Source organism: Gopherus evgoodei, chromosome 1, assembly GCF_007399415.2.
Source record: "Gopherus evgoodei ecotype Sinaloan lineage chromosome 1, rGopEvg1_v1.p, whole genome shotgun sequence".
NCBI classification, from domain to species: Eukaryota; Metazoa; Chordata; order Testudines; family Testudinidae; genus Gopherus; species Gopherus evgoodei.
This window is the reverse complement of record NC_044322.1, coordinates 203517060-203544810: the sequence shown is the minus strand read 5'-3', so window position 1 is coordinate 203544810 and position 27751 is coordinate 203517060. Positions and strand designations below refer to the sequence as shown.

Sequence of the window (27751 nt, the reverse complement as noted above, 5' to 3'; positions counted from 1 at the left end):
AATGGAGACTGGATTGGGCCCTATATCAACCTAAAAGTTGTAAAATGAAATCCTAATTTCTTCATACTTTGTCTCTCCCACCTCATGTCAGGTTGTAATGCATAAAAATATTTGTCTGTTTACATAGTTACAAAGCCATTAGGTAAAGACAATTTTTAGTTGACTGAACATTCAAGACCTTAGCATTGGGATGAGATTGTTTCTGAAATGACAGACAGTTGCATTGTGGCCAAACTGAATGGAAGTAGTAATCAAAGGTGTATATGTATATCACCCTGGAAAACTTCTACAGAATTTGTATTAGATTTCTGATTTGCAATTAAAGGTTATTCCAAGGAGAGTACAAAAATTAGGGATGTGCTGTTTTTCATTTTTTGTTTTATGATGCATGAGAAAAGTCAAAATAGCACTTTTTACCTTTTTTACAGTGCTCAGGTGCCAAAATGTTAACAAGAGCTTCCTCAAAAGTTTTCATATTCTTTAAGGTAGGAGTTCTCAAACATTTTTTGCTGGGCCCCTCTTTGAAAATATTTCACATTGTGATGATCCCCCACCCTGCTGTTGGTACTGGAAATGCTTTTGTGGCATCAGTGCAGATCCCTACAGAACTAAGTAACTATGGGTATGTCTACACTGGCAGAGTTACATCACTGGCAGTTACAGTACCACTCAGAGAGCGCTGAAAGGAAACTGCTGAAAGGAAAGTGCTGTTCACACTGTCAGCTGCTTGCGCAATAGCGTGTTCTCACTTGTGGTACTTTCAGTGGTATTTGGAGCAGTGCACTCTGGGCAGCTGTCCCACAGAGCTTCCTTTTCTGCCGCTAAGACTTGTGCGGTGATGGAGGGGGTTGCGGGACATCCTGGGTCCTGACCCAGTGCCCTGTGATGCATGCTTTGCATCCCAGCAATCCCTGTGCTTCCATCTGCATTTGGCGCCATCTTTCAATTGGTTTGAAGTGAAAAAGAGTCCTATGGCACCTTATAGACTAACAGACGTGTTGGAGCATAAGCTTTCATGGGTGATGTGTTATGCTCCAACACGTCTGTTAGTCTGTAAGGTGCCACAGGACTCTTTGTTGCTTTTTACAGATCCAGACTAACACGGCCACCCCTCTGATACTTGACTTTCAATTGGTTTGTGTACTGGTTTATGTACTGCCTCTTTGGTCTGCAGGAATGGATCCTGCACTGTTGACCAATATGCTGCTCACTCTCACTAACACATGAAGAGTGGCAGTGGAGTTATTCCTTAAGCTACAAAGGCAATAGGAGTGTGACGCTGATCTTGCCACACGTTAGTAGCTATGACATGAGATTGCTTGTAGCATTCGCAGAGGTGCTGACCACAGCGAAACACTGCTTTTGGGCTCAGGAAACCAGCAGTGAGTGGTGGGATCACATTGTGATGCACATCTGGGATGACGAGCAGTGGCTGCTGAACTTTCAGATGAGGAAAGCCACTTTCGTGGGACTGTGTGATGAGTTCACCACAGCCATTCGGCGCAAGGACATGAGAATGAGAGCTGCCCTGCTGTTGGACAAGTGCATGGCGATTGCACTATGGAAGCTAGCTACTCCAAACTGCTATTGATCAGTCACTAACCAGCTCAGAGTGGGAAAATCGACCGTTGGACTTGTGTTGACGGAAGTGTGAAGGGCCATTAATCATATCCTGCTCCAAAAGACCACGACTCTGGGTAACGTGTGTGAAATTGTGGATGGCTTTGCACAAATGGGCTTCCCTAACTGCAGAGGTGCAATAGGTGGCACACATATTCCAATTCTGGCACCAGACCACCTAGCCACTGAGTACATTAATTGGAAGAAGTATTTCTCTATGGTTCTCCAGGCGCTTGTTGGATCACCATGGGTGTTTCACAAACATTAACGCAGGCTGGTCTGGAAAGGTGCATGATGCATGCATCTTTCAGAACACTGGCCTGTTCAGGAAACTGCAAGCAGGGACTTTCTTCCCGGACCAGAAGATCACTGCAGGGGAAGTCAAAATGCCCATTGTAGGCAGGGTCTCCCAGGATCACTCCTTAATGCTGTGGCTTATGAAGCTGTACATGGGGCACCTTGACAGCAGCAAGGAGCTGTTCATCAACAGGCTGAGCAAGTGCAGAATGACTGTTAAGTGTGCTTTTGGCCATTTAAAGGACTGCTGATGCTGCCTATGTGGGAGGCTGGACCTGCCAATGACAATAATCCTAATGCTTATAGCTGCATGCTGTACGCTCCATAATATTTGTGAAGGGAAGGATGAAAGCTTCACTCAGGGCTGGACCGCTGAGGCTCAGTGCCTGGAGGCTGAATTTGAACAGCCAGAGACCAGGGCTATTAGAGGGGCACAGCATGGAGTCATAAGGATCAGGGATGTCTTGAGGCAGCAATTTGAAGCTGAAATCCGCTAATATTTGTTGCTATGCTTGGGAGTGCAGTGCTTGTAATGCTAGGAGGTGATTGTGATTGGTGTAGACAATGCACTATGAAGGTTTAAGAAAATTGCCTGTTGCTTTGCAGGGCTCTGTTAGCTTTCAGTTAATGGAATAAAGATTGCCTTCAAACCAAGACAATTATTTTATTAAAAAACAACAACCGGAGGGGAGAGAGAAACCAAAAAACACATCAGCTCTGTGGGGGATGGGGGAAGGGGAGGGTCCCTGGAGGAGGTGAGGTCCTGGGATGGCTAAAGATTTGTGTATGTCCAGGTATCATATGCAGCCTGGTCCTTTGGAGTACAATGCAGCTGGTACTGTACTTCAGCAGGGCTAAACTGCAGAGGGATGGTTGTTGGGTGCAGTGGGTACTGGGAGTCCGAAGGGTTGGACTGTGATGGGGCCGGACTGAAATGCAGCAGGTAAGACTGGAGCCAGCAGGTTGATAACAGTGTGTTGGCAGGGTCTGGGGGGCACATGGGAAAGAGTTTTGTGACAGTGGCTTCAGGGAAGGGCGAGCGTGGAGCTGCTTGGTTTGTAGTGGTAGTAGCAGTTGGAGTGTGTTCACTTGGTGCTCCATAACCTTTAAGATCCGCTCTGTGGCTGTGTTCTGACCTGCCACGTTCTCCTTTCAGTCTGTCTTCTTGCTGTCCTGCCACTCCTTCAGTTCTTGTTTTTTGGCTGTGGAATGCATCATGACGTCACGCAGAAAGTCCTCTTTAGTTTTTCATGGCCCCTCTCTAATTCTGTGCAGCTGTTCAGCCGGCGATAACAAAGAGGGAGGCTGGGCTCCCAAGGTCCTATCTGTGAAGCCAAAATTCAACGTTTTTCAGAAGCAGTATCATTTGCAACACAGAGACCACTGATTCAGTGATTTAAAATGCAGCTACTATTCACATACCTGTCACTAACTGGCTCACCACAGGCAAGCACACATGAGCCACAGGACCCCAAAATGGTGAGTAACTTCAGCTTCTGCCCTGGCCCTTATGCAGCTCGCTTGTGTGCAGCAATGGTACCCCCACAGTGACAGCAAAGTTACCCTTAATGGGGCAAAAAACAAAGCAGCTCTGCCAAAGAACCTACGGCAGCAGATTGCCAAGTATCTCCTTGAGAGTTTCCTGGAGATCTTTGAGGTAGATTCCCGTGAAGTGAGGGAGTCAATCAACACTCTGTTCCACTTCTCAGACTAGGCATGTGGTGGTACGTGCATCATACAGACACATGCCTGCTTTCTGCAACCCTCCTGCCCCAACAACTTGCTTCAGCAATTCCCAAAATCAAAGCCAGTTACCAGGGGCCTCCTTTCCTGTTTGCGCTTCACCAAGCTCTGACAGCTGTGACTGGCTAGTCTGCGCCAGGGTCGAGAAGAGCACCTGGCTGCACGCATTTCTGACTTCTAATTCGTCCTCTGCCTCTGAGTCGTCTTCCACGTCCTCATCCAAAATTTCCTCTTCCTGGTTGGTCCACTCTCGACTGGCATGCAAGCCACTGAAGTAGCCACATTGGCCTTCACAGTGGAGGTGGGGTCACCACCGAGTATTGCGTCCAGCTCTTCATAGAAATGGCAGCTCATGGGTGCAGCACCAGAGTGGCTGTTTGCCTCCCGTGCCTTGTGGTACGCGTTCCGCAGCTCCTTCACTTTGAACCTGCACTGCAGTGTGTCCTGATCATGGCCCCTTTCTTTCATGCGTCATGAAATCTGTTTGTAGGTATCATAATTCATACGCTGGAGCGCAGCTGGGACTGGACAGCCTCCTCTCCCCAAATGCTCGTGAGGTCCAGCAGCTCGGTATTGCTCCAAGTGGGGGATCACCTGGTGTATGGAGCAGGCATGGCCACCTGGAAAGATGCACTGAGACCACTGCACATGTCACCGAGCAAACAGGAAAGGGGCTTTCAAAATTCCCAAGAAATTTACAGAGTGGGGCTCATGGTTGGTCACCTGAGGGCAGTAGGGTTAAAACCGATGACCAGAGAGGTGATAACAGGCATTATGGGACACCTCCTGGAGGCCAGTTGCAATGTTGTAATTGACCAGGGTATCTACACTGGCACCACAGCACTATAGCCCCAATGCAGAAAGCTGTACATCTTTCATCGGGGAGGTTTTTTTACAGTGCTGCAACTGTGCAGTTTCTGCGCGCTAAGTGACTTCGCAGTGTGTACACCTTGGGAGTTACACTGAAGAAATCTGTTTTACTATGCAGAAACTTGCCACTGTAGACAAGGCCTGTGCTATCCTTACTTCTGCACTGCTGCAGAGCAGTGGCCAGCTCTGAAGGCAGGGAAAAAGGTGATCTCACAACTTCCTCTGCAGTAGCCTTGCCAGCCCCCCCTTTTGGGTCAATGTTCCCTCTAATTTTTTCTATCCATGTGCGGAATGAGTTTTGTTATGTGCACCAATGTCGAGGTAATGTGCGGCTATGCACCACTAGTAGAAACAAAAAACCTAAATATAATATATACTGTTAAAAAGTTACCATAGGGATAATTACTCCAGCCAGGACAAGTTAAGCATTTTAGAACTCACTACTGAAAGAATTTAAATTTAAGCATGAGAGAAATAAAATTATGAAATGCACAGACCAGTCAAAAAACTAAAATAACAGCACTCTGAAAGAATAAAATTACAGAGAATATATGTGCATTGCAGGAAGTACCAAGAAGTAACAAGTATGTGTTCGGAAGTGAGTGTGAAAGAGATTGTCTGTCCGTCTGTCTGTCTCACACATACCGAGACGGAGTGTGTGTGCGCACTAGTTACTGGGGAAGTGTCTGAGAGTCCATGTGCTGTCTCTTTAAGCAGAGAGGCACTCACCAGTCTGAAAGCTCATTTAGACCACAGAAGTCTAACACCGGAACCCTGCTCCCCTACCCCCACTCTGTGGAGATTGGGGTGTAGGAGGAAGTAGGGGGAGGAGGGGACAAAAAAACCCAACGTATTACCGCAATAATTCTATTCTTGTCTCGAAACCAGAAGTATTTGCCTTTTAAAAATGCTAGTCAATGAAAACAGTGAGTATGAATATAAACATTCTCCTGCGTTATATGCACATTAGTGTAGAAGAAGCATGATGTAGAATTGACTAGTGTGTTTTCATTGTCCAACATAAATAGATGTTGAAATTCTAAATAATTGGATTAAAAGCTATCACCTCTCTCCACTTAGTTTCATTTCCTTGTTTTCTGTGGTGTCAAAAACATACTAATTCTTCGATTATTCATCATCATCAAAGGGTAAAGGAGGTATACTTTTTAATGTTTAAAAACAAGCAAAAAACCTATCAGCTCTTCTTTATACATGGAAAAAGCAGCAAAAAACAAACAAACAAAAAAACCCAGCACATGAATTTAATTGCTTTCCTTTGCAGGGTACCCTTAAGTACTGGAATTAAACTGCTTTTTCTCTGTGGTTCTCTAACTTACAGCTCAGCACTTGATTTAGTCACACAACAGTAATCTGCAATACAAATAGGTACCTTCAGGGCAACATAAATTTGTGGCATTCTGTGAAAATATATAGGTAATGTGAGGTGTGGTCTGTGTAGTGAGAATGTTAAGCGAGCAGTTTGTATAGCAGTGTCACGAACCGTTGCATTTATATAATATTCAAGGACATAGTGTAGTGAGGTACTTAATAATACTATGATTCCTGCTGTGTACATATCTTCCATCTAAAAATAAGGACACATCTTTAATTCCCTTTATTGTATTAAGACAGCTCTTGAAAGGATCAGAGTGGAGGAATGGTTAATGTTTTTGCTTTAGAAAAAGGTTACTTAGCACAGACAGTAGGCCTGATTCTCACTTACACTAAGTCCCTTTTACACCATTCTGGCTCCCTTGTTGGTGAGCAGCTTGCATAAGGACTCCACATTGCCTTTGCTCCCAGCCCTAGAGCGATTGTGCTATGGATAGTCTCTGCTTCCCAGGATCCAGAGTGGGTTCTGAGCAGCTCAACTTAAGTAAGAGCAGCCCTGAGGCTACTCTAATTTACCTTTGCATGGGCCCAGAATATAGGGAGCACAAGGGTGCCCCTTTCTCCATTGTGCCCCAGATTCAGGAATGGAGTAATCGAGAATCAGGACTAACATGAGCTGTTGTAAACTGACAAAAAATAAATGGAGGCTCTTACTTAAATAGGCACTCTTGGTTTAGAACCAGATTATTACAAAGCAAGTTTCCTGTGTCCTAGTTTGATAAATCCACTTTTCTGTTCACCATTAACAAGTAGAAAGCTTTCGTTGGGAAATGGATTGCTAAGGCCTTCCGTTTCTGCAGAATTCTAACTTTTTTCAAAACTGGAAATTTCTAGTCCTTGTGGGCACAGTGAATGCTTCAAAATGAAAGGGAAATGAGAGAGAGAGAGAACTTGTTCTCCTTCCAGCAGCCAGAAAAGGAGAAGGAAAGCAGAGAAATGTAAATCTGCTTACATGACTGTAGTATCTGAACACCTCACAAACATTAATAGGTTTATCTCTCCAACATTTCAACTAGCCTGAAGGGAGTAAGAGGGACTGAGCCTCTGAGCACTGTCCAGGGAGAGAACCCTGTTAGGAAACTCAGGGTATGTGTACACAGCAGTTACACCCATGGTTGGCCCATGTCAATTAGCTCAGGCTGTGGGGCTGTAAAACTGCAGTGTATTTGTTTGGCCAGGCTCTGGGACCCCGTGAGGGGGAAGGTCCCAGAGCTCAGATTCCAGCCCGACACAGAACATATACACCACAAATTTTACAGCCCCACAGGACAAGCCCAAGTCAGCTGACACGGGACAGTAGTGGGTATTTAACTGCTGTATACAGGTACCCTCAGGGCTTCTCTAAACACAGAATTTGCATGAAATTAACTAAAGGCATGATGTTAAGCCAGTTTAGTTAAGCCAGTGTAATTTTGGATTTACCTACACTAGTAAAAGTGCTGAGCTAATGTATAGTTCAGGGGTAGACAACCTATGGCACGGGTGCCGAAGGCGGTACGCGAGCTGATTTTCAGTGGCACTCACACTGGACACCAATCCAGGGGGTTCTGCATTTTAATTTAATTTTAAATGAAGCCTCTTAAACATTTTAAAAGCCTTATTTACTTTTACATACAACAATAGTTTAGTTATATATTATAGACTTATAGAAAGAGACCTTCTAAAAATGTTAAAATGTATTACTGGCACTCAAAACCTTAAATTAGAGTGAATAAATGAAGATACAGCACATCACTTCTGAAAGGTTGCAGACCCCTGGTATAGTTAACCTTGACTTCTTTCATAGCATAGATGGAAGTTATCATGTTCAACTTCAGTTTACCTAGTAGAAGCCTAAAGTTCACCTTCACCTTAAGTATCAGAGTGGTAGCCGTGTTAGTCTGAATCTGTAAAAGCAGCAGAGAGTCCTGTGGCACCTTATAGACTAACAGATGTTTTGAAGCATGAGCTTACGTGCGTGAATACCCACTTCATCGATGAAGTGGATATTCACCCACGAAAGCTCATGCTCCAAAATGTCTTAGTCTATAAGGTGCCACAGGACTCTTTGCTGCTTCACCTTAACTGAGTTGAAAGTACAGCTTGCCTTATCTACACTAGGAGCTGATGATGATGCCTATCATGTTGTCAACATACACCTTTAGGTGCCTTAAAGTGGTGTTTAGGTGTTCAAATGCGGGATTTAGATGTTTATCTTCATGCACCCATATTTTGCAAATTTGGCCCTTCATGTATTTATGCATACCTGTGCATATAAAACAATGCTGTGAACTTTGAAAAGCTCTGTAGCATTACAAAATAGCACGTATCTGCCCAGTGCTCATGTTAAGGTTCCCTGGCTCTTGCCCTAACATGATGCATTGGTCAGTTGTGTTATTTTGTAATACTTTATGGCTTTTCAAAGTTTATAATTTTGCTTTCTGTCTCAAGCTTCTAGAGTAAAAAGCAACATTGAAAGAAATCTTTGAAAAACTGCACTATATAACAAAACAGAAAGCCATTTACTTGACTACCTGTAGGTTTCATGCTCTAATAGAGTTCTGTGATGTCTGCAATATTAACAGCATACTGAAGAGGGTGGGAGGTCACAGTGGAGATGGAACTGGAGTAGCTGTAATGGGAAATAAAGGGCTGAGGTCTTGAGAAGCAAAGAGGAGATGTTTTTAGGTGATATGATAGAACTTATTTACAGTGAATTCTGATAGAGCAGAACTGCATTCTCATGCTGAAGTGGAATTAAAGTGGCCCACATTGTAATGTGCCAGCTGCAATTCTGGTTAGACTGATCTTTGCCTTACAGTGAAGCTTTTCTGAGGAAAAGTAAATTTGTTTTATAAGAGGGTTCCACTGTAATGTCTTGACTTGCCAGAGTATGGCCCACATCTTGCCTCAAGGTCCACGTGTCATTCTCTCATTGACTTCAATTGGAGTTACATGTGCGTGCATCCAAGGGAAGAATTTGGCACTCAGTGAAGGCTTCCCATTTGAGGAAAAGACTGTCTAGAAACATTACAGGCATTGAATAAAACAAGCATCAGTTATTAAGAATTTATGGGAAATGCAGAACTATATTTAATATTTGTAAAATACTATGTTCAAAAACTTACTAGCAGAAAAAACATTTTGAGTTATTCTTTTGTCTATCCAATGCAAAGTGGCTTTGGCTGAGAAAATAGAAAACTAAGTTGATACTAACAATTGGTAATCAGATATAACACAAGTCACTGCAAATTATCATATGAGGCAAATCCTAAACCCAGCATCCAGCCTCAGTAGTTATCTTAGGACATGTCTACATGGGTGCTGCTTTGATATAGGTGTGTTAATTGATCCACAACAACAGTAGTACAATCAGTTTGTACACACAAAAAGTGATTGTGTTGCCCTGTGTTAGTAGCTATACAGCACAGAGCTGTTTTGCAGTGACATCTGACAATATTCTGCTCAAACATCTCAGGGTCCGTTGCTCATCCACAGTTGTATATGAATTGTATATAGGACAATGGCACTGAGTATTGGCACTGTTTTCTGTGGGAAGTGGTCATTTTAGCTCATATCTCACTGCTGAGGGTAACAAAGGCAGAGAAAGCACACACAGCTGCTGCTAGCATCCTGAAGCCACCTGGGCCCATATGCTGCTAGCCTCTTTACTGCAATGGTGGTTGCCAAAGTTATTGCTGAGTGGCGCCTGAAAGCTGCCTACCACGGAGGAAGAAATAAGGCTGTTACCCCTAGAAACCTTCGGGAGGTGATTGCAGAGTACCTCCAGGGAAGATTTCATCAAAATCTTTCAGGAGGATTCAAAGGACATTTGTGTGTACATAAACAAACAGCTCCACACAAACCCTCTCCCCCTACATAGCTCTTAAGGGGAAGGAAAAGCAGACAACCTCTTTTGGTTGTACCATTACCTCTTCTAGCAGCAAATTAATGTAAAGTCAAAAGATGGTGTCCTGCTACTCTAGGAAGAGGGGCATACCTTTAATTGAAAATTTGTATACACACTTCCCCGAGGTTCCTACCCCTGCATCCGGCTCACCTGTGCTCAACTGGCTGAATTGCAGTGGAATCATAAACAGGTCCTGGCCCACTGTGCAACTGGATCCCCTGGTCACCTGTCCCCCATACTCTTCCTCATATACTACCACCTCCTCCTGGCTGTTCACAGCAGGGGCTTGTGACTTGAGCACCATGATGCTTCTTTGTGGGTAGGGAGGTCTTAGAAGAAGGAAGGAACAAAGGAAAGAGGGAGAGAAATTGAGGAAGGGGAAAGAAGAGGAAACAAAGGGCACAAATAGTAGTGATCCAAAGTTGGGGGAGTGAGGGACATGGTGGGTCATATTCTTCCACTGATTGATATTGAATGTGACAATAAAGTACTAAATAAATAATAGTAAATACAAGTTTAGTTACTGCATAAAGGCCAGGTTCTATCCTCCATCTTTGTGCAAACCTCCTATTGCCATCACTGGGCAATGTTGTGGATGAAGAGAGCTATGAAGTCCTACATTTATGTCCTGGCCCGCAGACCAGAACTAAAAATGGAATTCCGCTCTCTCCACCAAGTAAATTTGCTACTCTGGAGTCCTGTATTCTATTGTAGGCTTCATGAACTATCCAGCCCCACATCAGGAAGTAGAAGAATAAGAGAAGGGCATTGTATGCAGTTAGGATGTGGATTTCCTCATGCAGGAAAGAACTGAATGGTTGCTTTCTTTAACCTAAATGGCATGTAGAACTCAAATAGCAGTCACAAGCAGAATTTTGCCACTGTTCCCGGAACTGTTGACGACCGTGACCTTATTCCCTGTGTAGCATTATTTTTAGTTAGGATTCCTTTTCCTTGACCACAGTAGTGCTAAATACCAAGTCTCTGTATACCAAATGTATTGTTTCCTTGACTTGTTTTTCCTAACACACTTCTAGTCCAACCAATTCAAAAGAATATGAAAGATGTCCCTGTATAAACTTAGACTGTAAGTTCCCCAAAGTGCTTGGCAGAATTTTATATAAAATTTCAATGGATAATATTCATGTTTATTTGTAAGCATTTTTTTCAGATTTTTATCTGTTAAAATTTTCACAGTTGTAGGAAATTATGGGGACAGGTCAGACAATGGAGGGGGTCAGACTTATTTCATGACGGGAGACACTGAGATTCAAAAGGTTAAAGCTTTACAATCATTAAAACACAAATTGTCAACACTGCATGTCAAAATATACAAATTAAATATCCTTAAATCAGACTCAAATAGGTTCTTAAGCAGCATTTTTCGTACTTTACCCTATTTGTAAAGTTCAGTTGTCACTGATGGAAATATTTTTTTGTTGGTGAGTGTGTGGTGAAATTGATTGTTACTGAACGTTACCAGTAAAAATCTAATCCTTCCAAGTCTAGTGGTAGCCATGGCTTCATGTATGTTTTTACCGTGCCCTAGCATAATAGAATCCTGGCTCTGATTCAGGCTTCCGGGTATTGCTGCAAAACAAGTATAACAAACAATAATGATTGTATTTAGGGCCAAATTCTTTTTTCTTTCACACCAGTGAAAACCTGGAGTAGCTCCACTGAAGTTAATGGAATACTCTGGGTTTGTCCTGGTATGACTGAGAGAAGGAATATCTACATGGAGTTATTCCAGATTAACCACTGGTATAGCTGAGCCATATTTAACTCTTGGTAGAGAGGCAAGTTAAACCTTCAGCACCACAGGGTCCTGGTCTGTGACTTGTCCTCTCAGACACTATAGTATCACAAATAATTAATAATAATATAATACTTAACTCAACTTATATTTTAAATCAAGATTGTCACACCTCTTGTCCCTGATTTTTGCATTCAAATTTCTTTTCTTTTTGTTCTTCAATTTTAAATGCAATTTATTATGGACTTAGACTGAGTTTTTCACAGGCAACTAAGGGATTTAGCCACATATACTCCCCCTTACTATTAATGGGAACTGAGGCTAAATCTGCAACTCCCATTAAAATCAGTGAGAGCTGTGTGGCTAAATCTCCTAGTCAGTTCTGAAAATCTCCACTTCATTATTAAAAGGAAAAGCTAGTGTCCTCTTTTAAAATGAGACTAGAGCTAAGGTTTTGGGAAACATTCACATGTAATCAGGCAAAACTCCCTGGGTTTGTGGTTTTATTGGGAACTTTCTGAATTAACTTTGGTAGATTTGTGCTTTTTGGTGGAAATTGAGGGTGTTTGCATGAATTTTGACCCAAAGCTGGGCAAGACTTTACACCAGTTTCAGCTAGGCTCTAGACGTTGTGGATTTTTTTTCTTTGGGATGGTGAAGGGTTGTTTATTTGATCCCGACACTCTGGGCTGTGTCAACCCATGTTAATAGAAAACAATGATTCATATAGCTCTGCTACGTGCCGCCTTTTAGAATGTTTTATTTCATCAGAACTGCAGATAGCAGACCCTTTGTCAGAGAGTAATGAAGTGTGCATGAAGGAGTAACCTGATACTGAGATGTGTACATGGCTATCAAGTGATTAAAAAAATTAATCGCGCTGTTAAACAATAATAGAATAACATTTAAATATTCTTGGATGTTTTCTACATTTTCAAATGTATTGATTTCAATTACAACACAGAATACAAAGTCTACAGTGCGCACTTTATTTTTGATTACAAATATTTGCGCTGAAAAAAAAAGATATTTTTCAGTTCACCTAATGCAAGCACTGTAGTGTAATCTCTTTATGTGAAAGTTAAACTTACAAATGTAGAATTATGTTGAAAAAAACTGGATTCAGAAATAAAACAATGCATAACATTACAGCCTACAAATCCACTCAGTCCTACTTCAGCCAATTGCTCAGACAAACAAGTTTGGTTACGATTTATAGGAGACAGTGCTGCCTGCTTCTCATTTACAATGTCATCTGAAAGTGAGAACAGGTATTCATTCACGTGGCACTGTTGTAGCCAGCCTCACAAGACATTTACATGCCAGATGTGCTAAAGCTTCATATGTCCCTTCATGCTTCAACCACTGTTCCAGGGGACATGCATCCATGCTGATGACAAGGTCTGCTTGATAATGATACAAAGCAGAATGGACCGATGCATGTTAATTTTCATCATCTGAGTCAGATGCCACCAGCAGAAGGTTGATTTTTTTTTTTTTTTTAATGGTTCGGGTGGTGTAATTTCCACATCTGAGATTTGCTCTTTTAAGACTTTTGAAAGCTTGCTCCTCACCTTGTCCCTCTCAGATTTTGGAAGGCACTTCAGATTTTTAAACCTTTGGGTTGAGTGCTGTAGCTATTTTTAGAAATCTGCTTTGGTACCTTCTTTGCGTTTTGTCAAATCTGCTGTGAAAGTGTTCTTAAAACAAACATGCTGGGTCATCATCTGAGACTGCTATAACGTGAAATATATGGCAGAATGTGGTTAAAATAGAACAGGAGACATACAATTCTACCCCAAGGAGTTCAGTCACAAATTTAATTAACATATTATTTTTTTAACCAGCATCATCAGCATGGAAGCATGTCATTTGGAATGGTGGCCAAAGCGTGAAGGGGCATATGAATATTTAGCATATCTTGGACGTAAATATCTTGCAATGCCAGCTACAAAAGTGCCATGTGAGCGCCTGGTCTCACTTTCAGGTGACATTGTAGATAAGAAGCAGGCAGCAGTATCTGCCGTAAATGTGAACAAACTTGTTTGTCTTAGTGATTGGCTGAACAAGAAGTAGGACTGAGTGGACTTATAGGCTCTAAAGTTTTACATGGTTTTGTTTTGAATGCAGTTACGTAACAAAAATAATCTACATTTGAAAGCTGTACTTTCATGATAAAGAGATTGCACTACAGTACTTGTAGGAGGTGACTTGAAAAATACTATTTCTTCTGTTTATCATTTTTTGAGTTAACCATGTGAGTTAACTTTGATTAATCAACAGCCCTACTATTAATTGCTTCCTGCTTTCTCAAACATTGTGCAGTATGTCTCTTTATTTATTGGCATGTGTTCTATTGGTTTTTTACATTTGGAGATAGAAGAACGCCTCAGTCCATTGTTACTGTTGCGTGCCAAGACTTGAGGGGAAACAAGTTAAACTGACTCAAACTCTGTTGACCTTCAGAGTAAGCAGCAAGGCCTGTTGATTTGCCAAGGTTCTTTAAAAGAGAAGCTAGAGAGGGAGTAGTTGAATTGGGGGAGCCCTAACATATGGCTGAGGAAAAGTCATAATTGTCTGGGTTTATATTGTTAATTCTTAGTGTGTCTTTTATGTCATGTGCAATTTATACATGAAAACATAGCTTGATCTGGTTAAAACTGAAAATTTAGAGGATAATCTATGATATGGCAGCATGGAAAAAAATCTTACAGTAACATTGTATTGTGATTGAGATTTTTACATCCACAAATGTCAGTTTGACCTGAATTTTAGAATTGCTAAAATACCCACAATTCTAGTTGAAGTCAATGGAGATTCAGGTGCCCAGCATCTCTGAAAAATCAGGCTCTCAGTACGCAGCTAAGATTCCCATAGAGCATGCAGTAAGTAAGTTGATATTTTTGTTTTGTTTTTGTTTTACAACATTTAGCAATGCAGGAGTCCTAGAAGTATCGGGCTGCCAGGGACCTTGAGAGGTCATCTAGTACAGCCCGCTCTGCTGAGATAGGATCAAGTAAACCTAGCCCATCCCTAGGTATTTGTTCTTAAACCCTCCAGTGATGGAAATTCCACAACCTTCCTTGGAAGCCTATTCCAGGGCTTAACTCAGAGGTGGGCAAACTATGACCCATGGGCCACATCTGGCCCGTGGGACCGTCCTGCCTGGCCCTTGAGCTCCCGGCTGGGGAGGCTAGCCCCTGGCCCCCTTCCCCTGCAGCCACAGCACGGGCAGCGCTCTGGGTGGCAGGGTTGCACGCTCCTGCTGAGCAGAGCGGCAGCATGTCTGGCTCCAGCCGGGCAGCGCGGCTGCCAGACATGCTGTTCTGAGCGGCATGGTAAGGGGGCTGGGGCTGGGGAGTTGGATAAGGTCCTGGGGGACAGTCAGGGGACAGGGAGTAGGGGGCGGTGGATGGGGCGAAGGTTCTGGGGGATGATCAGTGGATGGGAGTGGGTGGGTTGGATAAGCACGAGAGTCCCAGGGGGCCTGTCAGGGGGTGGGGGTGTGGATAGGGGTCAGAGCAGTCAGGAGACTGGGAACAGGGGGATTGGATAGAAGGTGGTGTCCTGGGGGCGGTTGGGGTAGGAGGTCCTTGGAGGGCGCGGTTAGGGGGCAAAGGAGCAGGGGGGGTTGGATGGGTCAGAGGTTCTGAGGAGGGCAGTCAGGGGGCGGAAAGTGGGAGGGGGCGGATAGTGGGCAGGGGACAGGCTGTTGGAAGAGGCACCGCCTTCTCTTCCCTACCCAGCCCGCCATACAGTTTTGCAACCTCGATGTGGCCCTCGGACCAAAAAGTTTGCACCCCCCTGGCTTAACTACACTTCTAGTCAGAAAGCTTTTCCTAATATCTAACCTAAATCTTCCTTGCTGCAGATTAAGCCCATTGCTCCTTGTCCAACCCTCATTGAACATGGAGAACAATTGATCCCTGTCCTCTTTATAACAGCCCTTAACATATTTAAAGACTGTTATAAGGATCCCCTCCTGTCTTCCTTTTTCAAGACTAAACATGCAGTTTGTTTAACCTTTCCTCAGAGGACAGGTTTGCTAAACCTTTTATCATATTTGTTTCTCTCCTCTGGACTCTCACTTGTTTGTCCACATCTTTTCTAAAGTGAAGTGCCTGGAACCGAATGCAGAACTCCAGCTGAGTTGTTGTATTACTTAGCATTTAAATCAACACAGTGCAATCAATGGATGGTCCTAGTGCCGGTGTAAAAATGGGTGGGTGAGAGGGATGCAAACATGCTTACTCTCAGCTCTTGTACCCCTTCACAGAAGCCAGCCATAAAGGTAGTCTGGTAGCGCCTCCTAGGGGTGTGAGCCATGCCATAAGCAGTAGGAAGAAGCTAGGGTCTTGACCCTGTCCTCTGCACAGGGCCATAGAGCTGGCTGACTGCAGAGGGGAGCAAATACTGCACCCTTCTGAGAGGTGGTGCAATGGGCACAGCCCCTCACGGACTGGGGAGTCATACAGAGCATTGTCTCCCATTGGTCTGACTGGGGCATTGTGGCTCCACACTGACACCAATACAGATCAGTAATTTGCTGCTGCAGTTTGCACGTGTGCGCGCGCACACACACACGCACATGCACATACAGAGTGAAACCCTGCTATAATGTGAATTCGGACATAACACGATCATAAGATGGCTCTGGCTGCCACAAGCACCAAAAAAAAAAAAGAAAAGAAAACTAAGTGCCTTCCCCGCTACCTCTTCCTCCCCTCCCCTCACTTCCCCTTTTGGCAAGAAGAGCTGTTCTCCTCCCCAGCTACTCCTCGCTCTTCCTCTGCCCCTTGCACATCTCCCCTGCTCTCCCCAAGTGTTTCCCTCTCTGACTGCATGGCTGAGAGCCCCTGCTGCCGGAGCTGGTTGACAGCTGGGAGGGATGCTGCAGAAACAGTGGCACGAACTCTGCTCTGAATATCAGCAACTCCTCAGTGTCAAATGCTGCAATCCGGTCTCCGGGTGGAGGGGAGTTGGCTGACTGCCTTTGTACAGATCTCTTGAGAGCTGCTCCGGCCCCAGTCTCCCAGTTCCCAAAACTCTGGTTTTCAAAGTCCAAACCCAGCCATTCTCAGGCTGGTTCTAGCTTGTTTAATAGGTTGATTAGCTTGTGCTGTCACTAATTATTGCTACACCCTGTTAGTTACCGTTATGGGCAGTTCACAAATGCAAGTCATTTTCTGCCCAAGAGAAATTGACTGGCTTGAAACTGGCCAGCTTGAAATGGTAAATTTTCAGAACCCCGCTATAACGTGACCCCACATTTATCACGATTGAATTTTTTGGACCCCAATTATCACGTTATAGTGGGGTTTCACGGTGTGTGTGTGTGTGTGTGTGTGTATACACACACACACACACACACACACACACACACACACACACACACACACACACACACACTTGGAGGTCAGATTGCAACTACCAAATGTCGTGTGGTGTGGTAGTTGCTGTGGTTCCTTCAGCAATTGCTTTGAATTTCCTGACTCCTCTTTCTCAACCAAGGTTTAGCCATAATGTTGCATTTATATATATTTCATTGCAGTAATGTGCTTGTTTGGTTTTTAAGAGGTGAAGGAGAAGTGATGCTTAATTTATTTGACTGCCCTATCACATTCCAATAAAGGCACTGCACCAGGAGGGCTTCTGAAATCAGAAGGCTAAGAGGATTTTTTTAGCTGGGCGTATTGCAATCCCATATAGATTAGACTGGCTGTATGTTAGATCAAGCTGTTGAGGAAGTAACAGTGAATAGAGGGCCTCATGTCTTTCTTCCAGAAGCCCACAAATGGAATCCAGTTTTCATCCAACCTAAAGGAACTGGTCATTTTGTCAATTTCCTCCAAATACTTGAAAATTAAGGGGAAAATGTCAAAGTAATCCTCTTTGACCCTTACTTAGTCATGGAAAATGCCATCAGGGTTTCCAACCCAGGAGCTGTCAACTCATTACAATTTGGTGACTCTCCCCATCATCTTTCAACTCCCAACCCTGGAGGTAGCTAATTTATATCAGAAAAGTCTGGAATGGAATAAATATAATTACAGATACATATGCCTTAATAATAATTCAAAGGGACTGTTGTGTTGAAAAATTATCCATGTGTATCCTCTAGCTGTGAGGATCGTGTCTTCCCTCATCATCAAACACACACAAGAAAACATGGATCCAATCTTGCATTATAGTTATGGTTGAACTAGTGTTGTTATGCTTTGTTGTTCCCACACTGTCAAGGAGAGGCCATCTCATTGTCTCCCAGAGTGGTTGAACAAAGTCAGTTGCAAGAAGACTGGGGTAAGCAAGGACACAATTTCACTGATTCCTTCTATTTAATAGCATCATTAGAACTTGTAATTTATTGGTGTTTAATCTTCATTAAAGAAAGGACAATTACAAGTTGGAATGCCCCAATGAGTTTTTGGAATCTTGGAAATTTGGCAGTGGACAGCACTCTCTCCCTTAGTAATAGTAATAACAACAAGATTTAAAAACAAACCTATTTATTCCCCACCCAAAATGTAAAAATACTACACTAGCTATTCCATTTCAAGTTGTTTTATATTTACTAGCGGACAGTATATGAGCACAAAGCAACCATACACTCTCAATCAGAATGACCTTTATTTTATATTAACACAGGGGTAGGCAACCTATGGCACATGTGCCGAAGGCGGCACGTGAGCTGATTTTTCAGTGGCACTCACACTGCCTGGGTCCTGGCCACTGGTCCTGGGGGCTCTGCATCTTAATTTAATTTTAAATGAAGCTTCTTAAACATTTAAAAAACCTTATTTACTTTACATACAACGGTAGTTTAGTTATATCATATAGACTTATAGAAAGAGTGCTTCTGAAAACGTTAAAATGTATCACTGGCATGCGAAACCTTAAATTAGAGTGAATGAATGAAGTCTGGCACACTACTTCTGAAAGGTTGCTGACCTCTGAATTAGAGTGAATGAATGAAGACACCACATCACTTCTGAAAGGTTGCCAACCCCTGTATTAACAGAACAAAAGCAAGATCTCCATGAGACAAAGCACATAGTATGTATATGCTCTGGAGCTGCAGCAGGGAGGGAGACTTCTCTTCCACACTACCAGGTTCCTCCCCACACTGTAACTCGCCTGCTACGCTGACTTAGTAAATCCAAATGAATGAGCGGCGTAAGGCTTAGGTCTATGTAATTCGGGCAAAGCAGTGTCTGTGTAGACACTGCCTTACTTACAGGGTGCCTGTTTTGAAATGGGGTGTGAGGTGTTCCAGCTATCAGCCCCAGCATTGCTGACAGCTTGAGCCTCACAGACAGGCACTAAGAGCCTGGGCTATGGGCTCCCCACAGAGCTCCCAGCTAGAGCCCAACTGCCACCTGGGCTCTCAGCCACCCACACTGCTCCTCTTAAGTCGGTGCAAGCACTCCTGGTGAGGACGCGCACCACCAACAGATGGAGGGTAGTGTGGCCATGAAAAACCATAGTAATTACTATGTTAGGTTTACTTAATTGTGTAGTGTAGACATGGCCTGAGAGTTGGAAGAGTGCCTGAACTACTGGGATGGACCTTGTGTCTTGCTCTAGAGGTCATTATTTAGGAACTTAAGGTCAAACAATACTGTGGCACATTGTGAATATGTACGTTTGGGGGCAATTGGTTGTATGAGTTTTCTTCACTCAATTCATATAGCTGTGAGTAAAGATGCACAATCCAGGAAACAATACTGTGCAAAGTGTAAACCAGAATCCAGATGGTTTTAGTCAGTTCTATTGTTTTTGCTTTTCTATCTCACGAGGTAGGGGTGCCAACAGACAAGTAGCTCATTTAACCACTGATCTTGCATGAAAGGACAAAGTGTTAAACCATCCCCTGCATGAGCCCCGGCATGGTTTGTTTTCTTTAAAGGTGTTGATGGGCCAAGGAGGGAGACCGTCTTCTAAGGGCATGGCTATACTTGCAGATGTAGAGTGCTGTGAGTTAAATCAGCCCTTGGAGAGCGCAGTAGGGAAAGGAATGCAGTGTGTCCACAGTGTGGTCACATTTGCGGCACTTGCAGCAACATTGGGAGTGATGCATTATGGTCAGCTATCCCACAGAGTACCTCTTTCCATTCTGGCACTGTGACTTGTGGGAAAGGGGTGAGGGGGAGGGGCATTCTGGTCCTGTCCCCATGCCCCGTGATGCATCGGTTCGCATCCCAACAATCCCTATGCTTCTGTCCACATTTTGCGCCATCTTTCCACGTTTTTTGTACTGCGTGCTCTGTCTTCCCTTTCGGTCTGCGGGAATGGAGTCCGAACTGCTGAGGAATATGCTGATGAATCTCGCCAGCACGTCAAGTTCGGCAGTCAAGTTACTCCTTAAGATCCAAACTGACAGTGAGGACTCCGACAATGATATTGACTCGAGTAACACATACGACACAAGATTGCTTGTGGCATTCATGAACATGCTCACCACCGTGGAACGCCGCTTTTGGGCTCGGGAAACAAGCGCTGAGTGGTGGGATCACACTGCCATGAAAGTCTGGGATGATGAGCAGTGGCTGCAGAACTTTCGGATGAGAAAAGCCACTCTCATGGGACTGTGTGATGAGCTCACCTCCACCCTGCAGTGCAGGGACATGAGATTGAGAGCTGCCCTGCCAGTGGAGAATCGGGTGGCTACTGGAAGCTGGCAACTTCAGACAGCTACCGATCGGTCGTTAACCATTTTGGAGTGGGAAAGTCAAAGAACCATGACTCTGGGTAATGTGCATGACATTGTGGCTGTCTTTGAACAAGTGGGTTTCCCTAACCGCAGAGGGGTGATAGATGGGATGCATATTCCAATTCTGGAACCGGCCCTCCTAGCCACTGAGTATGTTAATTGGAAGGGTATTTCTCTGTGGTTCTCCAAGCACTTGTGGATTACCGTGGGTGTTTCATTGACATTAACGTTGGCTGGCCCAGAAAGGTGCATGACGCACGCATCTTTCAGAACACTGGCCTGTTCAGGAAGTTGCAAGCCTTTTTCCCCAGACCAGAAGATCACCATAGGGGAAGTCTAAATGCGCGTTATGATCCTTGGAGACCCCACTTACCCTTTAATGCCATGGCTCATGAAACCCTACACAGGGAGCCTTGGTAGCACCAAGGAGTGGTTCAACAACGGGCTGAGCCGGTGCAGAATGACTGTGGAGTGCCCTTTTGGCTATTTAAAGGACCCCTGGTGCTCTCTGTATGGGAAGCTGGACCTGATAGATGACAACATCCCCGTGGTTATATCTGCGTGCTGTACTCTCCATAACATTTGCGAAGAGAAAGGTGAAAGATTCACTTATGCATAGAACTCAGAGGTTCAACATCTGGAGGCTGAATTTGAACAGCCGGAGAGCAGACCTATTAGAGGGACCTAGCAAGTGGCTGCAAGGATTAGGGATGCCTTGAGGGAGCAATATGAGGCTGAAAGCCACCACTAATGTTTGGTGCCCTGCATGAGAGTGAAGTGCAGTGGTTCCAATGGTACTAGGAATCTGTGTTTGCTTTCCTGGGCTAAGGTATCTTTTACTTTATGCAGTAATAAAGAATGTTTTCCAAGCCAAAAAATCCATGTATTGAAAAGAAACACAACTGCTTGGGAAACAGAAAGGGCAAGGGGATGGGGTGGGGAACAGTTCAATCACAGATTTGCATGTGTCCTGTTCTCTTACTCAGCCTTCCTGTCTGGAGTGCTGTGCAATGAGTGCTGCACTTCAGTCTGGCTAAAATGCATGGTGATGGGGGTTGAGTGCAGTGGGTAAGGGTCATAGTTTTCAGGGCTGGGTGGTGAAGCTACAGGTGTTGGAGGCAGCTGGTGGTGATAAGAATCCGGATGTTGGGGAAAGTGAGTTGGAGGTGACATGGGGTCTCAAGTGAAAGAGTTTTGGGAAAAGGGCTGCGGGAAGGGGGAGGGGCGGGCACGGTGGTGCTCCACCTGCATGGCTATGAGCGCCTGGATCAAGTCCACTTGGTGCTCCACGATGCTTATCAGCCGATCCGTGCTTTGCTGCCTTCGATCCTCATTCTCCTGGCGGATCTCTTTCACTTTCCCTCCACTCCTGCACTTTTAGTTCTCATTAAGTGACTGCTGCATTACTTCATGCAGCATGTCATCTTTGCTTCTATGTGGCCTCTTCCTAATTCTTTGGAGTCTTTCGACCAGTGATAACATGGATGGCTGAGATCTCAAGGTTGCATCTGTAAAGGCAAAATGCAACATTTAACAGAGGTAGCATTGTTCACACCAGACATAGCAATGCTTTCCCTGTATTTAAGGGCAAGCACAGTCTGCACAATAGCAGAATTTGCCCATCCCAAAGCGAGCACACATTACCCATGGGAGCCCCAAAATGGTGAGTAAGCACAGGGTCAAGGGCAACTGATTGTTTCACGGCCATATTGTCCTCTATGTTTCTGTGCCTTGGGAAGAGTCAATAGCTGCAGAGGGCCCCTATACTGAACGCTGCACCCCACATTTTCCACAGGAGTTTGTCCTGGAAGATATCTCGCTGCTGAGGGTGACCTGGGAAGCAAGGGAGTGTCTTCTATTACAATGCGGCTTCCGCCCTGGCCCATATGCAGCTTGCCTGTGTGCAGCAGTGGTCCCCCACCCCTCACGGCACAGTGGTGCAGACATGTTAGCCTGACTGGGACAAGGACCATAGTGGCTTTCCCAAGAAACCTGTGCAAGCGCATTTCCCAAGTTCTGGATGAAACCTTTGAAGAGATCGCTGAGGTCGATAACCGCGATGTGAGAGAGCACATCAATGCCCTATTCCACACCTAGGCATGCATGCAGCCCTAAACCTCCTCACCCCAAGAGCCCGCAGCAAACAACTTCCTTCCCAAAATAAAAGCCTCTTACTGGGCATCTCTTTTGGTGTTTTTCCCTTCCCCAACCATCGGCCGCCACGATGGGCTACCTTCCTCCTGGCTTGAGAACAGCTCCTGGGTGTCTTCCTCCTCCTCAGCACCCTCGTTCCTGCTTTCCTCATCCTCCTGCCTTGTTGAACTGGGCTCTGAAGTGTCCATGGTGGTCTTCGGAGTGGAGGTCCCTAAGTACTGCGTCCAGCTCTTTGTAGAAATGGCACGTTGTGGGGGCAGCACCAGAGCAACTGTTTGCCTCATGGGCTTTGTAGTAGGCATTCCGCAGCTCTTTCACTTTAATCCTGCACTGCAGTGCCTCCCAGTCATGGCCCATTTCCATCATGTCCCTTGATATCTGTCTGAAGGTATCGTAATTCCTGAGTCTGGAGAGCAGCTGGGACTGGACAGCTTCCTCCCCCCAAACACTGATGAGGTCCAGCACCTTGCCATTGCTTCATACTGGGGATCGCCTGGCATATGGAGGCATGGTCACTTGGAAAGATTCCTTGAGAGCACTCCACGCCTGGCTGAGCAAACAGGAAGGGGATTTTCAAAATTCCCAGAGAATTTAAAGGGCAGATCTGACCACTGGTCACCTGAGGGCAGTGCAGTAGAGTTCAAAGTGATGGCCAGAGTGGCTAGAATAGGCATTGTGGGACACTTCTGGAGGTCAATGGGAGTGCATTAATAGACCAGGCATCCACACTGGCACTGCGGCGCTCCAGTGGGGGCACATCAAACATTATTCCACTCGCCAAGGTGGAGTACCAGGAGTGCTCTAGATGCGGAGTCAAAGCGCTACATGCCTTGCCAGTGTGGATGCGTAGTGAGAGCGCACAGCTGCTTTAGTCTGCTCTTAACTCACAAGTGTAGCCATGACCTAAGATGAGAAGGTCCTAATGTTAAGACTCTGTGCTCTACCTTTGACATAAGGTCTTGGAACACTGGGCAAATTCAAGAAGACTGGAAGAAAACTGATATTTTGCCAATAATTGAAAAGTGTAAAAGAGATGCCTGGGTAGTTATGGACCTGTTAGTTTGACAATGATAACGGGTAAGATAATGGAGCACCTGATACTGGATTTGATTAATAAAGAATTAAAGGAGTGTAATGTAATTAATACCAATCAATGTAGAGTTAAGGAAAATAGATCTTTTCACTTATATATTTTTTTCAATGAGATTAGAAGTTTGGTTGATAAAGGTAATATTGTTAATGTAACATACTTAAACTTCTAGGATTGGCAGTGGCCCGTGCCAGGTGCTTCAGAGGGAATGAACAGAACAGAGAATCATCAAGTGATCTGTAAGGCATTTGACTTGATAAAAGTGCATATTAGAACAACAATAAATTAACATGACCTACAGTAAATGGATTGAAAACTAGCTGCCTGATAGGTCTCAAAATGTAATTGTAAATGGAGAACTATAGTCAAGTGGGTGTGTTTCTAGCGGGGTCCCTCAAGGGGCAGTTTTTGGTCCTATACTATTTAACCTATTTATCAATGACCTGGAAGAGAAATTCAAATAATCACTGATCAAGTTTAGAGACGACACAAAAATTGGGAGAGACAGCAACAAGTGTCCGTAGGTTCAGACTCCAGCACTGGGAGTATGGAAAGTTTTCCCAGCCTGGATCAAGTGGGTTCCACAAATAAGGGAAATTCCACTCCCAGTGCCCATGAATCTGTTCCTTGAAAGTAGCCCCTAGATTAAACTAGTTCTGCCTGTTTTTTCATACTCTGTACCCTTCTTATGTCCACGCAGTGTAGTTCCTGCCCCCTCCAAAAACTCCCACCCTGCCCATCTCTGTCCAGCTGGAACCCACCATAAATTTCTTGATAATCCCTTACCTCAGCTGGCTCTGTTGTAGATTTTTCCCTCTAGGATGGTAGGACAATCTGTAACACAACGTGGATGGTTTTTTGCAGTGAGTCAAAGTGAAAAGTGCAATTAGAGAAATTTCAAAAGAAGCTTTTGTCTGTTTCACACCCCAATTAAACTGAGCCAGCCATTGTGACTCTTGCTGGATGCCAAACACCAGCTAAATTCCTCCTTTGGAAAATCACCTTGCTTATGAAAATGAAGGCAGGTTGAGGGTTCCGCAGATAATGTCCAACGACAACACCGTCACCCTGAGCACCAGGGGCTTGCTGGAGAGGACCCTGAAGGCTGCCATCCACTTGCTGTACGTGGAAACTCTGAAGCGTAAACTGGACTAGGTTAAAGCCTTTGAGTTGACCAGCAAGTGGGATGCCAGCAACCACTTCCTCACCGAGAGTGGCTTCACCCGTTTCACCGACTGGCAGTTCATCCACCGTGTCAGCTCAATTGCATCCTGTTCAACGGAGCCATCCGCCATTGGAACCGAGACAAGTGTTGCAGGAAGTGGGGCTACGCAGCTGCAAACCCCACTCCAGAGCCTGGCAGCTGCACCACAACACCATCCAGAACCGCCTGGGGAAAGCCATCGCACCACGCCTGGGGGAGATCTCCCTGAACTGCGCCATCCCTGGTACCAACAGCCAGCTACGACCTGATGTCATCACCTACGAGGCCCAGAAAAAGATCATCCTTGCCAACGTCACGGTCTCCTTTGAGAACAGAACCCCGGCATTTTGCGAAGCCCCAGCTCGTAAGATGTCCCCCGGCCGACACTCTGAGAGTGAAGGGCTACAAGGTGCAAATGATGCCCTGATTGTTGGAGCCCTGGGCAACTGGGACCCCTGTAATGAACGTGTGCTGTGGACCTGTGGGATCGGTCGATGCTATTCATGGCTCATGCGGCGCCTCGTGGTCTCAGATACCATCAGATGGTCCAGGGACATCTACATTGAACACATCACCGGCCATTGACAGTACCAGAGGCGTGAGCCGGAGCTACATTGTTCTTTCCCTACGAGAGAGGGACCGAGTGACTTTCTCCGTTGGATCATATGAACTGGAACCATAAACTCCCTGAACATTAAATCTCACCAAATGAGGGTCAATCCATTCTCATCATCATATCCACTTATTATACTCCACACCTGAAAGTAGCCACTTTAGGAACTTCATACCGTCATATCTCAATGTCTGTACTTTGACCCATCAACTTTTTACCTCCAATTGGGGATATTGCAGATTATGTATTCCTTACGTCACCCGATATTAAACCAAGCTTTGCCCCCTCGATAATCTGTATGTTGTTCCCTGATAACCAGAAACTTCTATGCTTAAACTCTGTACCGTTCACTTTTTTATAACATCACCTTAATAAAAAATGTTAAATCTGTTCTTATCAAAATAAATAAATAAATTTACACTTAGCCTTGCATTCTTCACAAGGTGTTTTGAGTCCAAGGATATGGCAGTCTGGGGTGAGTTACTGGCTTCAGAAGCAGCTTGGAGTAGGGAAGTGCAAGTATGCATAAAACAGATGCTGATGCAGAAGTCTCCCTAAAGCCTTGGGACAAAATGAAACCATGATGGTGTTTTATCTGTGCAGGGCCCAGCTGGAGGTGCTTTTCCTTCCCTTATCTGAACTGGCTGGCACCTGGCAGGCTGTGCTGATGGGGAGCAGAATGGTTATGTTGACTCTATAAACACTATACCGTTTCAGTCCCTATTGTGATACCAACCCTATCCTGAAATAAAAGCAGGCCAGCCTTCAGATACTAAAAACAACTTGCTGACCCTCCTGGAGTGCCCCCAATGTACTGTGCAGCAATGGACAACTAAGCTGTTGGCTGCAAGAGCAGGTGAAATGCAGAATAACAAGATGCCAATCTTGTCATCTACCACCATCCCCTGCTGAACACCAATGGTGGAGAATAAGTACTGGGGAAAATACCCATTGCTAAGAAAATTCCAGCTCCCCCACTCCCTGCTTCCGAAGCATTGTGCTCTGTTCCTGGAGAAATAAATGGAAAAAGTCTGCTGCAGAAAGCTCACTCACTGTGGGGAAGTACATGCTGTTTTTAATGGAGGCAGTGTCTGTTGGAATGCCTTGCTCATTCAGCTAGTGTGCCAGCAACAGGAGGTTTCAGCTTCCACAAAGCAAACAAACAAAACCACCTCTGCCCCTATCATTCAGATGGATTGGACAGGAATACCCATACATTATAAATTCTGTCCAGATCACTGGATCCAACACGGGAAACTTTTTTTTTTTTTTTTTTTTACTTGTAATAGGAGCACGTTTGTTGCACCACACCATCAGGAAGCCAACAATACCTTTTTCACACTAGAATCTCAGTGTGGGCAGTCGTGGTTTAGTGTGGAACTCCACGAACAGGGAAATCTCCAAAGCAGATTTATAATGACTTGCTCATTTAGAAATGTTATATAAGTAAGTTGAACTAAGACATTATTAAACGGATCATACACAGCTGGAGAGCAAAACATTATCCTATTCCCAAAACCAGGAAATGGAGTTTTAATTCAGAGATGTTTCATGATGATATTAAATTAATTTCCCAGCCTCATTTAAACATATGATTTATGTTTAAATGAGGCTCTGTCTCTTGCTAAATCGATGTCAGAATGGCACTGAAAGCAAGGAAAGATGGCAAAAAAGAGGAAGAGTTCAGGACTTGGTAAATGTAATAAAATAAGATTAGCAAGCTCAGGCCCAACCACAATTCTTTCATGTAATGCCTAAGGCCTGGTCTACACTACGCGTTTAAACCGATTTTAGCAGCGTTAAACCGATTTAACGCTGTACCCGTCCATACTACGAGGCCCTTTATATTGATATAAAGGGCTCTTTAAATCGGTTTCTGTACTCCTCCCAGATGAGAGGAGTAGCGCTAAAATCGGTATTACCATATCGGATTAGGGTTAGTGTGGCCGCAAATTGACGGTATTGGCCTCCGGGCGGTATCCCACAGTGCACCACTGTGACCACTCTGGACAGCAATCTCAGCTCGGATGCAGTGGCCAGGTAAACAGGAAAAGCCCCGCGAAATTTTGATTTTCATTTCCTGTTTGCCCAGCCTGGAGCTCTGATCAGCACGGATGGCAATGCAGTCCCAAATCCAAACAGAGCTCCAGCATGGACCGTATGGGAGATACTGGATCTGACCGCTGTATGTGGAGACAGATCTGTTCTATCAGAGCTCCATTACAGAAAACGAAATGCCAAAGTGTTTGAAAAAAAATCTGCAGGCTACACAGTGCTGCATGACAAGCATAACGGGAAGCCAGAGACTCAAATGGACGCTCATGGAGGGAGGGAGGGGGTACTGAGGACTTCAGCTATCCCACAGTCCACAGCAGTCTCCGAAAAGTATTTGCATTCTTGGCTAAGCTCCCAA

The 27751-nt window shown here is 44.6% G+C and overlaps 1 protein-coding gene across 10 annotated transcripts in view; it reads left to right on the top strand.

The window, feature by feature from the left end:
* Positions 1-27751, top strand: part of ST3GAL6 (ST3 beta-galactoside alpha-2,3-sialyltransferase 6) — a 77320-nt gene that overhangs the window by 2117 nt on the left and 47452 nt on the right. For 3 of the 10 annotated variants that reach the window (XM_030583251.1, XM_030583260.1, XM_030583278.1), the window contains one exon: positions 429-485. The exons of 5 other annotated variants lie outside the window; for them this stretch is intronic. The gene's annotated coding sequence lies outside the window, so the exon portion shown is untranslated. Of the gene's footprint in view, positions 1-428; positions 486-21861; positions 21874-27751 lie in introns of those variants that run through there. 2 more of the 10 variants (XM_030583243.1, XM_030583298.1) reach the window with 2 other exon arrangements.